The 13,629-nt window shown below is 46.6% G+C and overlaps 1 long non-coding RNA gene across 1 annotated transcript in view; it reads left to right on the forward strand.

Annotated features, from left to right (window-relative positions):
- Positions 1-8,109, forward strand: part of LOC106859432 (uncharacterized) — a 39,682-nt gene extending 31,573 nt beyond the window's left edge. Inside the window, exon 8 of the long non-coding RNA XR_015803449.1 lies at positions 7,712-8,109. This is a non-coding gene — a long non-coding RNA (uncharacterized LOC106859432). The remainder of the gene's footprint in view (positions 1-7,711) is intronic.
- The last annotated feature ends 5,520 nt before the right edge of the window (positions 8,110-13,629 follow it).

Genomic DNA, 13,629 nt, shown 5'->3' on the forward strand with positions numbered 1-13,629 from the left:
AAAACAATTTTAAGAGGAAACAGCACCTTGGGTACAGACCAAAACAGAAAACATTCAAAAAACCCAAATATTTCTTATTTCTTGTAATCACCTGTGTTACAGCAATCAAGTGTTGACTGCTGTTTGCTGACAGCTTGCTTTACAGGAAGAACAAAGGGAAAGAGACAGGAAGAGAGGGTTTTTCTGCATTTCTGATAAACCTGTAGTTATGTCCTTCAATGACACATTTGCCAACAGCAAAGAGTAAGAAAATATCTGCAGTCTGAAGTGTCTGGAAGCAAACTCACACATGCCTTCACTGTACTGCTTTTGTTTGCAGAACCTTTCATTCTGGATGAGTAGCAGGAGCAGGAAAGCATTTGAAGCTAGGAAAACCACCATACTGCTGTCTATAAAGCGCTGATAGGATTTTTATGTGGAGCCCTAAAGAGAATGACATGCTGTGCTTGTTTGTGTTTTTTTTTTTCTTTTTGCCAAATTGGAGAGCTCAGATGTTTGCAAGCAAAACAAAATAAACGGAGGCATTGAAACTCCTTCCTGAAATGTGTCTGGTGGCTGATGCCATGGCACGTCCCCCAGCACATGCATTGTGCACCCTTGGGCTGTCCTGGGCCCTGCTGGGACACAGCTAATGGCACCCATGGCACAAAAGGGAAGGTAATTAGCAGAGAATGATTATTGCTGCAGCTAGAAAATAGACAAGTAATCTTTTGGGTTTCAGTCCATTGCCTCAGTGTTTTCAAACCAGCACCTAATCTTCCCAGACCCCACTCTGTAGCTGTTCCTTTCTTCCTTTCTTTTCTTTCTCCCCCTTTTTTGCAGGGACTGTGGCTGATTCTGATTCACTCCATTTCTTTCTTCTCAAACAGCCACAGGGCAGGCTGGCTGTTGCCAGGGATATGGCCAATGCATGTGACATCGTGCCACCAAAAACAATCCCGTTTATTTCTGCTGTGATGCTGCTGAAGTCGGCGCAGCCAGGCTGGGAGCAGGACACCTCAGTCAGCCACGAAATTTTGTGAGAAGAATTTTCCTTAAAGGAAGTGCTCTTAAAAAATAGCTCTCGGGGAGAAATGTGCAGGTTTTGCTCATAAAGTGGTTGTTGGCAAAGGTTTCCTTGCCAAAGTCCAGTCAGAGTATCAGTGAGGGATGGTAAACACATGCCAATTTGACAAGAAATTAGTAGGCTACGTAGCACTGTGGAAAATATTAGACTTTCTTCTTCCCCTGACCTCAAAGAGCCTGTTAGGAGATTAAGAATCTCCAGCTCTCAAAGGTATAGCTGTTTTACCAAAATTCAATTAATGAAGAATAATATTTTGGGAACAAGAGAAAACACCTCTGTAGCATGTGGAGTGCTAGGAATAGATGGAAAGTTGCCTGAATAAACAGTTCAGCAACTCTGGGATGAATTATACGAGCATTTGTATGCATGATTGCCCATCTGTGTAAAACAAGACATGCAGTCACACACAGCAATGATGTGCAGGGCAGACCTGTGGGGATGTTATTAACTTGCTCCAGGACAAGACCTGTCCCATCACATCCAAGTGTGACCCAAGGAAGTTGAGATAAATCCGTGTAAGTAAATAAATAGAGGAGGTGGCCTCAATGGGAGGAAACCCAAGGTATGCTATCTACATCTGTGTTTCTGGGTTTGGTGTTTATTTAGACTCAAGTCAGATTTTGGACTGTTACTTCTCCACTTGAAGTTTTTTTGGCAGTTCCAGAGGGGCTGAAGGCTCAGATCCAGAGGGTTCCTTCCAGCTGCACAGCCCAGCATGGGCCACGGGCACTGGCAGAGTCTGGGGAGCTGCAGGACTCCAAACCAGGGATGCTGTCAGGAGTTCTGCCTTGCACAGCTCCCCTCTCAACTACCAGCTGCAAAATGTCAACAGCACCTTCCTCAGAGAACACAATTAATTAAACGAGGCCTAATTAATTAGTGTCAGGAAAGCAGATGTAGCAATTATGGCAGAAGTAAACAAATGTACATATTGTGAATTGTTCTGCAAAGGATTTGTTCTGGAATCCCTGTAGCCCTTTCACTCCTCCCCACGATGCTATTGGGAAGGCCATCAGGGAAAACGTAGAGATAAACTGCAAATTGATGAGGAACTAATGTACTTTTATAAGTTTATATCTCAGGAAAACAATCAGCAGACAGACTCCTTTATTAACCTCTTGGGACTTGGGGGTGAAATACAATCCTGATATTTAATTTCCAGATCATGCAACATCGTGTGCCACAAATAAGTCAATTGTTTAAAGATTGTTTAATGTGGGTGTGAAAAAGCAAATGTGGAGCCACACCAGTCTGGTGTTTGAGTGGAGCCTTTAGACTTTATAAAGGATCTGCACTGAAGGAAATCTCTCATACCTTGTAGGTATGAGGATGCTCCAAGCTCAATGTAACAGACACTGGAATAGTGAAACACACTTGGAAAACTCAGATAGAAAAATTTCTGAGTTGCCTTTCAAATTTTCTTCAAGATGATAAAGAAGACAAATGAGGCTGGCTAGGGATGTTGCTGTAGAAGCAAATGGGACTGATGTACTGGAAGAAGCAGTCGAGATATTAGGAAACCAAGAGTACTGTGTGTCAAAGAAAATGCATTGCACAGCTGTGCCATGCTGAGGGGAACAGCCCCATAGGCAGCCAGGAACAGTCACTTTCTAGATCTCAACAGAGAGTTTTACCCTTCACTCCGTGCTCTTTTTTGCTCTGCAGGTAATGATGGCTTTGGTGCAGAGGATGGGAGCTGGGATGTACTTTAGGGTAGAGTCAGCTCACTAATTCATGCTGTGGAGAAGCTGTGAAGGTGGAAAATCCCCCTTGCCTTGGTGAAGAATTAAAGGATTAAGGTAGGCAGCAGCAGCCTGTGGCCGGGGTGCTGCAAGAGGGAAGTTGCAGTCAGAGGCCACTGCTCTTTCCTGCCTCTTTGTGGTTCCTCTTTTCCCCAGATGATACTGCTAAAGTCAGAAAGAGAGGCTTTCATGGCCCATGCCAGGATATGTCCTTTATTTGTTCAGGTGACAGCATTTCCTGTGCAAAAGACTGCCAAGTAATGAGCTGCTCATGAATGCTGCTCCAGGGCTGGGGGCTGCTCCCCACCATGGTGAGTGCATTGCCCTGCTCACGTGAGATATTTGTGGATTTTGGGTTCTGTATTATGGGCTTTGTGCTCATGTGAGTTTCTCCCTGCTTTCAAAAGCCAGGATTTAAAGGTGAATATCTCTGTTTTATGATGATGCAGAGTTGCCAACTTCCTGAAGGGAATGAATTTGGTTTCTGTTCACAAACATTGGCTTCTTTAGTGCTTGTCTCAAACAATTTTTGTTCCAGTGAGTAAATGAGCAGTGAAACAAGTAGTGAGAGGAGTGAAGGTACAAACAGAATTGTTAGAACAAAGTTTAAAAATCATTCTAAACAAACCCACCCACGGTAAGATGTATGAGAAGAGGAGAGGCAGCCTGTTCCTGTGCCCAGCCATAGGATGGAGAATCTGTTCAGGCAGCTGACAAGGCAGATGGATAATTAGTGCCATGGGTTAGGACCTGGGCAGGCACAGCTGGTGACCTGGCAGTTGCTTTTGGCACTTTATTTGGAAATCTCTTCCTCTTGCTTTTAGGTATTGGCAGAATAGCACGAGACCATCTTGCATTAGGGACTGGGGCAGCAACAAGAGTGCTTGACTTTTCTGAATCTTAAAAGGGAAACAAAACCTTTAAAAGAATGTTTGAAATCCCCCTTTTTAATTCTCTCTCGAAGTCTGAATTCTCCCCTTTTGAATGGGACACTGGTCTCTTTTTCTTCCTCTTCTCTCTCATAAAAAAATTACTTTTTTGTGTGCATTCTAATGCATTTTAGAGTTTTTACAAGACAGCTCTGCCAGCTTTCAGCTTCCAGCTACAGCTTCTATGATCTGAGCCCCTTTTCATGCAATGTAACTTTACATTAGTCAATGACAGGTTTTACACAAACAGAAGATATAAATAATATCCAGGGATTTAATGCACTAAAAGCCAACCAGCTCTCTGTAACACCCCATCCTATTACTGTACCTTGTTTTGTATTTTAGATAACACTTAAAGAGGTAGGGGGGTAATTAAGTAGTTGAATGAAATGATCTGATAACAAAGAACATTTTCTTGTTTGTGTAAAGTCATTGGTCAAATCATATGACCTCTACCTATGCAGGAATTCTGAGAGTGAGTCCAGCACCATAAGTGCATTCCAGAGCCCAGGCACATTTGTGAACCTTGTGCCAATAGATGTCCACAGGCATCACCTTTCCTGTCTCTTCCATTTGCCTGTCCTCATGCCACACCCACACAACGCTGCCAATGCCTTTCCAAATCCCTCTTTTTTTTCAGCAGTCACTGAATGACAAGCCAAAAGCAAATGGTATCAAATGTGGCCAGGCAGGGCAATGTCAAAACAAGGCCCAGCAGGGTGGTGTGGCTGCAGTCTTTGCTACCTGCCTACAGCTGAACAGGTTCCATCCTCATATCCTGTACATTCAGCTTAATTGGCCTGGCCCTTCCAAAGAGAGGCAGCAGCCCTGATTTACTGCACTGTATAAATGTGTTTATAGCTTGGCACCAGCACACTTAGGCTCACTATTTTCCAACATGGATTTCCAATAAGCCCTTTGCTCAAATGAGTCTATTAACTTTAAAGTGCCTGAAGGTGAAACTGAGTTATGAGAGGCAAGCTTTGGGGATTGAAGCCCAAAACAGCTGGGAAAGGCTCCTGGAGTCTTCTGTTAGTACCTGTTGTGGTTGATATTTATATGAAGGAAAAATAATGTAGAAAGTAAAAGCAAACCTGGGACACACATGGTCTCAGCCTGAGCTGCCTTTCACTTCAGCTGGCACTCAGACCCATCCCATTCCACAGGATTATTAGAGCAGCTCCTCATTTAAGCCAGTGTGCAATCAGAACATAACCCATTCCTTCCTCTCCTTACAAATGTAACTTCCAAGAGTCACATTTCCCTGTTTCTGCAGTGGGGCACCACAGCCTGGGGAGAAGCTCATGTGACCATGGCCCCTTTGGCAGTGAATTTCATGGCTCTCTTTGGTCCCTGGTGTTCTGCAGAGCTGGGACACACTTCCATCTCCTGTCTCAGCCTGGGGGATGCACAGAGCTGCTCCTGGAGCCTCTCAGTGCTGCCCTGCTCACTGCCAGAGGGGCTGGGATACTTCCATGTGGAACTCCAATTATCATCCCTGCAGGGATGGGAAATCAGGCAGAAAGTTTTAGTGGACCCCTAAGTACAGTCCATAATTACCTGCCCAAACCTGCTCAAGGTTACATCTCTGCAGCTAAGGAATGAGATTGATTTCTAGTTGCTTATAGCTCAGCTTTATCTGGAATAAGAAAGGAACTCCTTAATACCCATGGAGGAAAAAAAGATTCATAGAGAACGGAATTAAATTAGGAAAAGTAGAATTTTGGATGAATGTCAGGGGTAAAACTGCCATAGTAACTTCTTCTAAACTGTGGAATGATCTCCCAGGGTGAGTGAGTGATGTAGCCCCACAGTGTGAAGAATTAAAGCAGCATCAGGCAAAGCCTCAGGAAATCAGTGTCTGAGGAGGCAGTGCAAGGACTGTGCCTGTGTGGGAAATGTCCATTGTCCAAAAACTGAACCTGTTCTTGTCCTGTAAAATCTGTTGTATTGCTCAGGTAGGTGTGATCTGCAGAGCTTTAAATCCTGCTGGCATTTAAACTATTGGGACTCTTACAGGCTAATCCAGCAGCAAGCCCTCAGAGGACACTGGTGACTCTGGCTGATGCTCCCCTGTCCCATCCTCAGCACGTGATGCCTTTAAAATTCTTCAGACTTACATGAGGTAGAACACGGGTATTACTGGGCATTTCTGCTTTAAGAAAAAAGTCTCCTTTTGCTTTTACAAATTTTTATCCCAAGTTTTATAGGCTGATCCAATAAGTTTGGCTGCTCTGTCAGTTGGGAACTGCTCCCTTTCCACTTGTAACTTTTTGTGCCAATAGAAGGTTTGTGTGACAAGTGGAAAAAACCCCTGTGCACCAAGGTCAGGGTGAAGTGTCTCTCTCTCTGTGGAGATCAGCTTGCATTTCCTTGTTTCTGAATGACATCCATATGAAAGACCTGCAGACATAATGAGAGGATACAGTTTTTAATTAAAAAATATAATATGCTGTTATCACATTATTAAACAAATTGAATTTGTGATTTTTTGCAGAGTAGCCAAATTTAGGAAATAGTATTTTTTGGTGCAGTATTCTGCTGTGATGAGTAAATACTGGATTGCATAGACAGTCATTCAGAGTAAAGACAGTGGGATTAGATTAGATTAGATTAGATTAGATTAGATTAGATTAGATTAGATTAGACAGTGGGGGAAAATTCAAGAACTTGCTTTGTGTAGCACTCAGACACCTCACACTGTGTGAGGTACATTACCATCCAAACCAAAGGTGTGGACACGTGCTAATCGTGACCCTTTAGCTCTTCTCTGGAAATTCTCGTTTGTGCATAAAATAAGAAACAGGAGCAGAGAAGCAGAGGGTGAGGAAATGCTCCCTCTCCTCTGTTTGTAAGTGTGGGAAGCTGAGTGGGAGCAGGGCTGGCTGGAGCTGACCTAGGGCTATGCAAACAAATCCATCTCCTGTGGCTTGCCTCCCCCTGAACCAGGGAACAGAAGCTCTGCAGGTAAGCAGGATTGCTTCAAAGATACGTGGTGGCAATTCCAGTTCTCCTTTGTAACACAGAATATGTGGAGCCCCTGGATTTTGTCCAACCACTTAGACCAAGGCATTCAGTTGCCTGTCTTTAGCTCCCTGGCACCACTCATGGGGCAGTGCTGACACATTCTTCAAAGTCTCGTGGTTTGGGTCTGTTCAGGGGGAAAAAAAAGTGCCTCTTGCCACTCACCAGATATGCTGGAGGGCTCAAAAAATAGACATGGAAAAGCACTGGCCATGGCTGCTGTCCTGGCTCTTCACAGATGTTGGCTTTCCCATTCCTCCTGTTAAACTGCTGCTACTTCACAGTGCACTTCATCTTCTGGAATGAGGTTGGTGCCATTAGTCATCTGTATTTTTTCTGTATTTGTTGGGGTTTTATAGTCTGGAAGGATTATCCCCTATAATTTTTGATTTTACTGAACTGTTGGCTTCACTTGCATGGTAATTCCCTTCCAATATTTCCCATTGTGGCTCAGAATGGCTGGGGGAATGCAGCAGGTGGGAGAGCCAGGATCTCAGTGGAGCTCTGCAACACAGGTTCACCTGAGGTGTCTGATCCAGCAAAACTCCACATCAGCCTGGGATACAAGAGAAATCATTGCAATGGAAATTGAATCTTTCATTTGCTCTTTGTATTTTCTGCCCTTGCTTTGGGTTTGTTTTCTCCTCTTTTCTTTCCCTGCAATAGTCAAGGCAGCATCTGGAAGTTTTATGAAACAAATGTTTCCCATTAAAAGCCCATCGCTGCCTGCCAGAAAGGAAAATGGCATCTTATTGAAAACAATATGTAATGGTTATTGCTGTCTTGTTGCAAGTTATGCCCTTGAAAAATGTTAGGGACTTATTTAGTAGCAACTGATGGTGAGGAAAAGCGCAACTAAAGAGAAAATTAACTGTTGCATTATCTTTTACACAGCTTCAAACACCATCATACAAATGCCTGGTCTGTTGTGTTCATATCTGTGTTTACAGTTGCTTCAAGGACAAGGAACAGCACATTTCCAGGATGCTTTTGTTGCCTCAGTGTTGAAGTCACAAATAATTCCTGTCTGGTTTCACATACCGGCCTTGGAGCAGCGATGGAGACTCCAGTCCTGACCAGGAGAGCACAACTCGAGCCTTGTGAGTGAGAGACCCCCTGCAGACACAGCACCCTTGGGCACTGCCTGGGGGACACTGTGCCTACAAGGACACTTTTTACTTTAAGTTGGCACCCTCAGCACCTGGCACAGACCAAGCTGCTGATTGACTCACAGGCTGTTAATATTTTTAACTGTTTCCATCTTTTGTATTGCCTTTTATTTTTTAAATTTTACCTTGTATTAAAATTAGGATTAATGAACGAACAGATTTTTACAAATCAGTTTGGGAAACACAGATCTTTTCTCTTGGAAACACAGCATTAATTTCTGCACACTGCAAAGCCCCTCTCTCAGCACAGCCTGGAACCAAACCTGGTGGCAGAACTTGTCCTTCTTAGCCTGAGCTCTCATTCATAGGGTGAACACGATTGAGGGTAATGGCCAAAATGCCTGACAGCCTCAGGTGTGGCAGCAGGGGATTTCCACGTGCCCCCAGGCAGGGACAGGGAGCCCTGGCTGAGCACAGAGCGCTGAACGTGCAGACTTCTGTGCACGCGTGAGTGACGAGCAGCGCTTGGGAAAAGCCTGGGACTGCACCTTCCCCAGGGCACTGGCAGCAGAGCGATCGTGCCTGGGGTCAGGCACTTTGCACAGGGCCCATAAAGGCGCCTCCCAGCCCCCGGTTAACTCTGGCCTTCGGATGGCCCCGTAGGTAAAGGAGCTCCTCCTTCTGCGATTCCCCGCGGAGCTGCTTGAAGCCCAGTGCAGATGCGCACGTTCTCCGTGGGATCAGTGCGCTCTGACAGGGCTGAAGCTGCTCCAGCTCCACGGGACAGTGACACAGAGCAGCCCCAGCACAGGCAGAAGGCTCTGAACTGACTCCAGGCTGCTGGGGAACAGCGTTGGTCCCGGCATCAGCATCGGGCCCCTCACAGTCACATTTACACTCGTTCTGCAGGGATGGGGACTGGTTGACAATTCCCTGCATTCCAGTTTGGAAGGAAGAGTTTTGTGTTCGAAGAGGATTGTAGGATGGAGAGGCATGAAATAGATACCAAAGCTGCACCATGGAAATTGTGGTGGAAATGCTACGTGCAGTTTGGAGGCACTCATCAACGTGATGGTAAAAAAAAAAATTAATAATCTCTGTATCACAAAAACTACAAGGAACGTAAATTAGGATGCCCAGTATTTTCCTCAGCCTCATTTGTGATTCCCTTTGGTAACTGTTGGTGCCACTCTCTGGCACCTGGCCAGAGATCATCACTTAATCCAGCTTCATTTATTCATTTCACATAATTATGCCTGTGGATTACGATGACTGCAGAGTTCAAAGCTGCTTCTGTTTGCTGTGGTTTGTCTGCAGTGTTACTGAGGGATGTGTTTTCAAAGACTCAGCTTGGCTAACAGGGTCACTGAGTGGTGTCAAGCTGCATTTAGCAAGTGGGAGAAGGAAGAACCAGGAAACCTGGAATACAAAAGGCAGTGAAAATCCCAGGCAGGGATACCCTCCCAAGCCTGCTCTGGCAGTGGAGGGGCACGGAGACATTTCTGGGCTGGGAATTCCAGGAGCAAACCGGGACATGGCAGTGAGGACAGGCTGGAGCTGCAGAGCCTTGCACAGGGAGTGATCCACGGTGAGTTCCCATGGAGCTGTGGGTAAGAGGTTATGTGTGTTTTAGGAAAAGCAGGGATGCTCTTGCTGTGGGGTTGGTAATGGCAGAAGTGTGGAGCCCTTCCCAAACTCCCCTCTGGCACCAAAGTGCCCCAGGCATGCACAGCCTGGCAGTGCATCCACCTCGAGCTGAGAGACCTCCATGGCTCCTTCGGCTCTGGGGCTTTCTGTGACCTCTTCTGTCAGGTAACAGAGAGCTCTGAGCTCACAAACCCTGGGGATTCGTGGTAGGACTCAAACCTCACTCAGAGCTCAGCTTTGCTATTCCAGCTTCATTGTCGCTCCTTGTTTTGGGGTGTGTGTCACCCATCTGATGTTCAGCTACATTATTCCCAGAGCAAAATCAATACTGGCTGGATCCTGTTCAGCAGAGCCAGGGTTGACACTTCTGAGGGGAATGAAGCAAACACAGACTTGCCCTTTTACTCTGGAGAGTGAAAACAAGGCAAGTTTGCCTTTGGAAGCGTGAGTTTCCTTGTATTTCTGCAACTCCCTGTCCTTAGGTTGCTCCTTTGTATTTTAACATGAAGCAGTGGTGCCTCGTGCTCCACAGCACAGCAAATAGAGGAGGCTCCCTGGATAAATCCGGGTGGCTCCCTGCTGCCTCCAGCCTTGTTCTGCAGTGGATTTTCTGTGCAAACCCCTTACAGGGGCACTGAGCAGGCTGTGATGGGAGGGATCCTTTCTGTGCTGTGTGTGGTTTGCAAACCCCTCACTCCCACTCAGATCAGCAGCTTGACTCATGTAATTAATGGCCCCAGACAGAATTCTGTGTTGGCCTGAAACAGCTACTGGTTCAAGTTGTAATTTTTCAATTTCATTCAGTTCTTTCCTTCTTGCTGGTATCAGCCTGGCAAAACCTCTCACTGCAGCCTTCGTTTGCTCAAGGTGCTCCAGTCCTCGGAAGTCAGATGGGGCTGCCTCAGGCACTGAATTTAGATCCCATAACTTTTCCTGAGAAAGACCAGAGGCAGTTGAGGAGCTGTGGGCACCACACTGGTGCAGCACCTTCCATCCTCTCCCCTGCTCCCTCCTGAGCCACAGCAGCACCACTGTCAGTGCTGACAGACACAGGGGCAGGGCTGCCAGGGTCAGTGATGGGCAAGGAAATGCTGCTTTTCCCCTTCCAGGAGAGGTCATTTCCCAGATAGAAACAGGAATTCTCACCTGCTGCCCAGGGGCTGTTGAAGGCTGGAGATGCAATGGCCACGTGCTGTGGCTTGGGCCTGCAGGAATATTCACCACTCTGGATTCTTGTTTAGCAGGGCACTGCTGGACTCAGTGAGGTGGGGGTGTTTTAGGAGGGGCCCTTTCAGTTCCAGGAGAAACAGATTCTATCCACAGAAACCTGAGGGTGTGTTGAACTCGGTGATATCCTCAGCAAGCAGAGCTTTTCTGTGTCAGTTCACGTAACTCAGCTCACAAACTCACCAAGGCACACAGCAATCCTCAGTGCCAAGGCTGAGGTGACAAAGCTGCAGAAGGTCAGGTCCCTTTGCCAGTGGAGAGAGCTTTGTCTGCACCACTCCTTGTTTTATTGTTCACCTCTCCTTGCAAGCACAGTCAAGTTCACCAAAGGATGTTTGAGTAAAGCAGGGATTTGTTGGTGTTTCTAGAGAACGGGGTCTTCTGGGGGGCATAAGGAGTGAACTCTCTCTCTCCAGTCTTGGAAATTCTGTATCACATCTATTTTGAGTTTCTGATTCATTTTGACAACACCTTACATATTCCTGCCTTAAAGGTCAAAGCTGCTCCTTGCCAGCGACATCTGACAAATGAGAATATCGGTGCTGGAGAAAAATGACATCCCTGATAGGTTAATCTGCTCTTTATCAACTGAGCTGAGAGGGTGCTCTTGAAAAGTGATTGGGGAGATTCACCATAAGCATTGCTGAGACTGTCAAAAGCTCAGCTTAAGCTTCCACTGAAACAGACTGAACCTGATCGATGTCACAGCTGGGAAATATTGGGGGATCGAGGCAGATGCCAAGTGTTCCCAGTCACTTAGGATTACTCTGTCAGTGAACCTGACTGCACAGCTAAATCTGCAAAGGTGCCCTCCAGACAGAACAGGCTTTACAGGACCTCACTGTCAAAAGAGCTCCAAAAAAGGTACATTGTGTTTTTCTAACCTGTGTTTCTGAAAAGTAGACAAAGGAGCTTTAAAATATTTTGAAAAAGCCCTGAACCAACTCAGTTTGTTCACTTTATAATCCGCGTTGCTCTAAACACATCCCAGTCACCAGCACTGGGTGTAAGATCCAGGGGAAATGTTGCAGCTCCTGTAGAGGTGTGGGAGCCACGCCCGGGCTGCCAGAGGAGCTGTCCCTCAGTGCCACAGGAGTCAGCTGGAGCTGCAGAGCCGGGCAGGAGGGGGCTCCTGGTCCCGGCCAGGCACACTCAGAGCCTTCCCCTGACTGCACAGGGCTCGGGGCAGGCGCTCAGCTGGGTTTTATTATGGACTGAGGGAAGGGTTCAGGCCTGCAAGTACCTCCCGGTGCTGCTGGACAGTCAGAGCCTGGCACAGCTGAGCCACAGCAGGGCTGAAAAAACGGGTCAGGATCAGTTTGGACACGGGAAACTCTGGGAAACTCTTTTTCAGCTTCTGGAATTCCTAAGAGCGACCCTGCTAGGATTGTGCAGAATATCCCGTGGAAGGGTTATCAGTCATTTATGGATGGAGGAAGCTCTAGAAATGGAAAAAAAATACTTAATAACTGAGCTTTACATGGACAAAGGTTGTTCTTCCTCTCATTCCCCTGCTGTAATGGGACTTTCCCTTAACAAGAGCAGTCAGACTCTATGAAATCAATATCACAGAAAGCACATCAAACATAAGGTTTGTTTTTTGACCCTCACTAGCTATAATGTTGGTTCACAAAAACAGAAGTACTGACAAAATAAATGTTCTTAAACAAGACAGACATTTAGTGACAATGAATTCTGAAAATTCATGAGTTTGGAGCCACAGATAACCTCTTAGTCAGTATTCATCATGTTGAGAGCTACTCGTGAGTTGTGTCACCCCGTTTCACAGCTCCAGCTCCCCAAATTGAACTATTTATTGCAGAAAGAACAAGATGCAATTTGTTTTGCCCTTATCTGTGTGATAACAACGTGTGCCATGCAAATATCATGAGCAGAGATGATATCAAGCTTTGGTGTGAGAAGCAGAACAGGTTGGATTTAGAGTATCCTAATGAGATTAGAATGAGACAAAATGTAAGATAACATGAGCAGAGGAGCACATGGATGGATCCAGGGATTTCTGGAATGGAAAGCTAAATATGCAAAGATCGGGCATCAGTTTTTAATTCATCGCTTTCATCTTCCTGCTTTCAAAACCTAGTCAGGAGCATGGTTTTGGCCAGAGTTTTAAGAAGAAAATGTCATGAGGTATTATTAATCTTACCTACGTATAATTGCATAAAAGAAGGAAAGGAAAACAACGTAGTTTATCTTTGTTTTGAAGCCTGCAGACATTGTGGCTGTTTTGCATAATATACGCTGGTATCAGTTGATGTCATAGTCTATAAAATGAATATTAAAACCTTCTGGCCATCCCTTAATCCCGCTCGAGGAACACGGAGCAAGTTCTCCCCTCGGGACCGGCCCAGTGCCGGCTGCACCCGGGCACTCCCATGCGTCTCCCTCTCCTGGCAGAACCTGAGCAGAGACCCCGCGTCACCGATCCCTGTGCAGGACGAGACTCCCAGGCTCCTGCTGCCTCTGCTCTGCTCGGTGCCAGGGGCTCGCTGGCTGCGCCGAGCCCCGGCTGCCGGGACCTCGGTTCCTCTTCCAAACACCCGGCTGGCCCTGGGAGAGGCGGGGCAGCTGCCATGGCACGGGAGCGCGGTCATCCTTGGGGAGCTGCTCCTTCCTGGCAGCGGCAGGTGGGAGCTGCCTCACCCCGAGCGCGGGACGTGGGGATCAGGACGTGCCTGGATCACCGCTGCTCCGGCCTGGCCATCTCCCACCGCCCGAGTTCCATCAGGCCGAGCAGATCCGCGGCGCTTCCCTGGGCCTCGGGAACCACGAGCGGCACCGGGCAGCGAGCGAGAGGCGGCACAACAAAGGCGATGTTGGGATAACAGGATATCACAGCGTTAGGATAAGATAATGCACCATTTTAT

This window comes from Sturnus vulgaris, chromosome 4, assembly GCF_052056855.1.
Source record: "Sturnus vulgaris isolate bStuVul1 chromosome 4, bStuVul1.hap1, whole genome shotgun sequence".
Lineage (NCBI taxonomy): Eukaryota > Metazoa > Chordata > Aves > Passeriformes > Sturnidae > Sturnus > Sturnus vulgaris.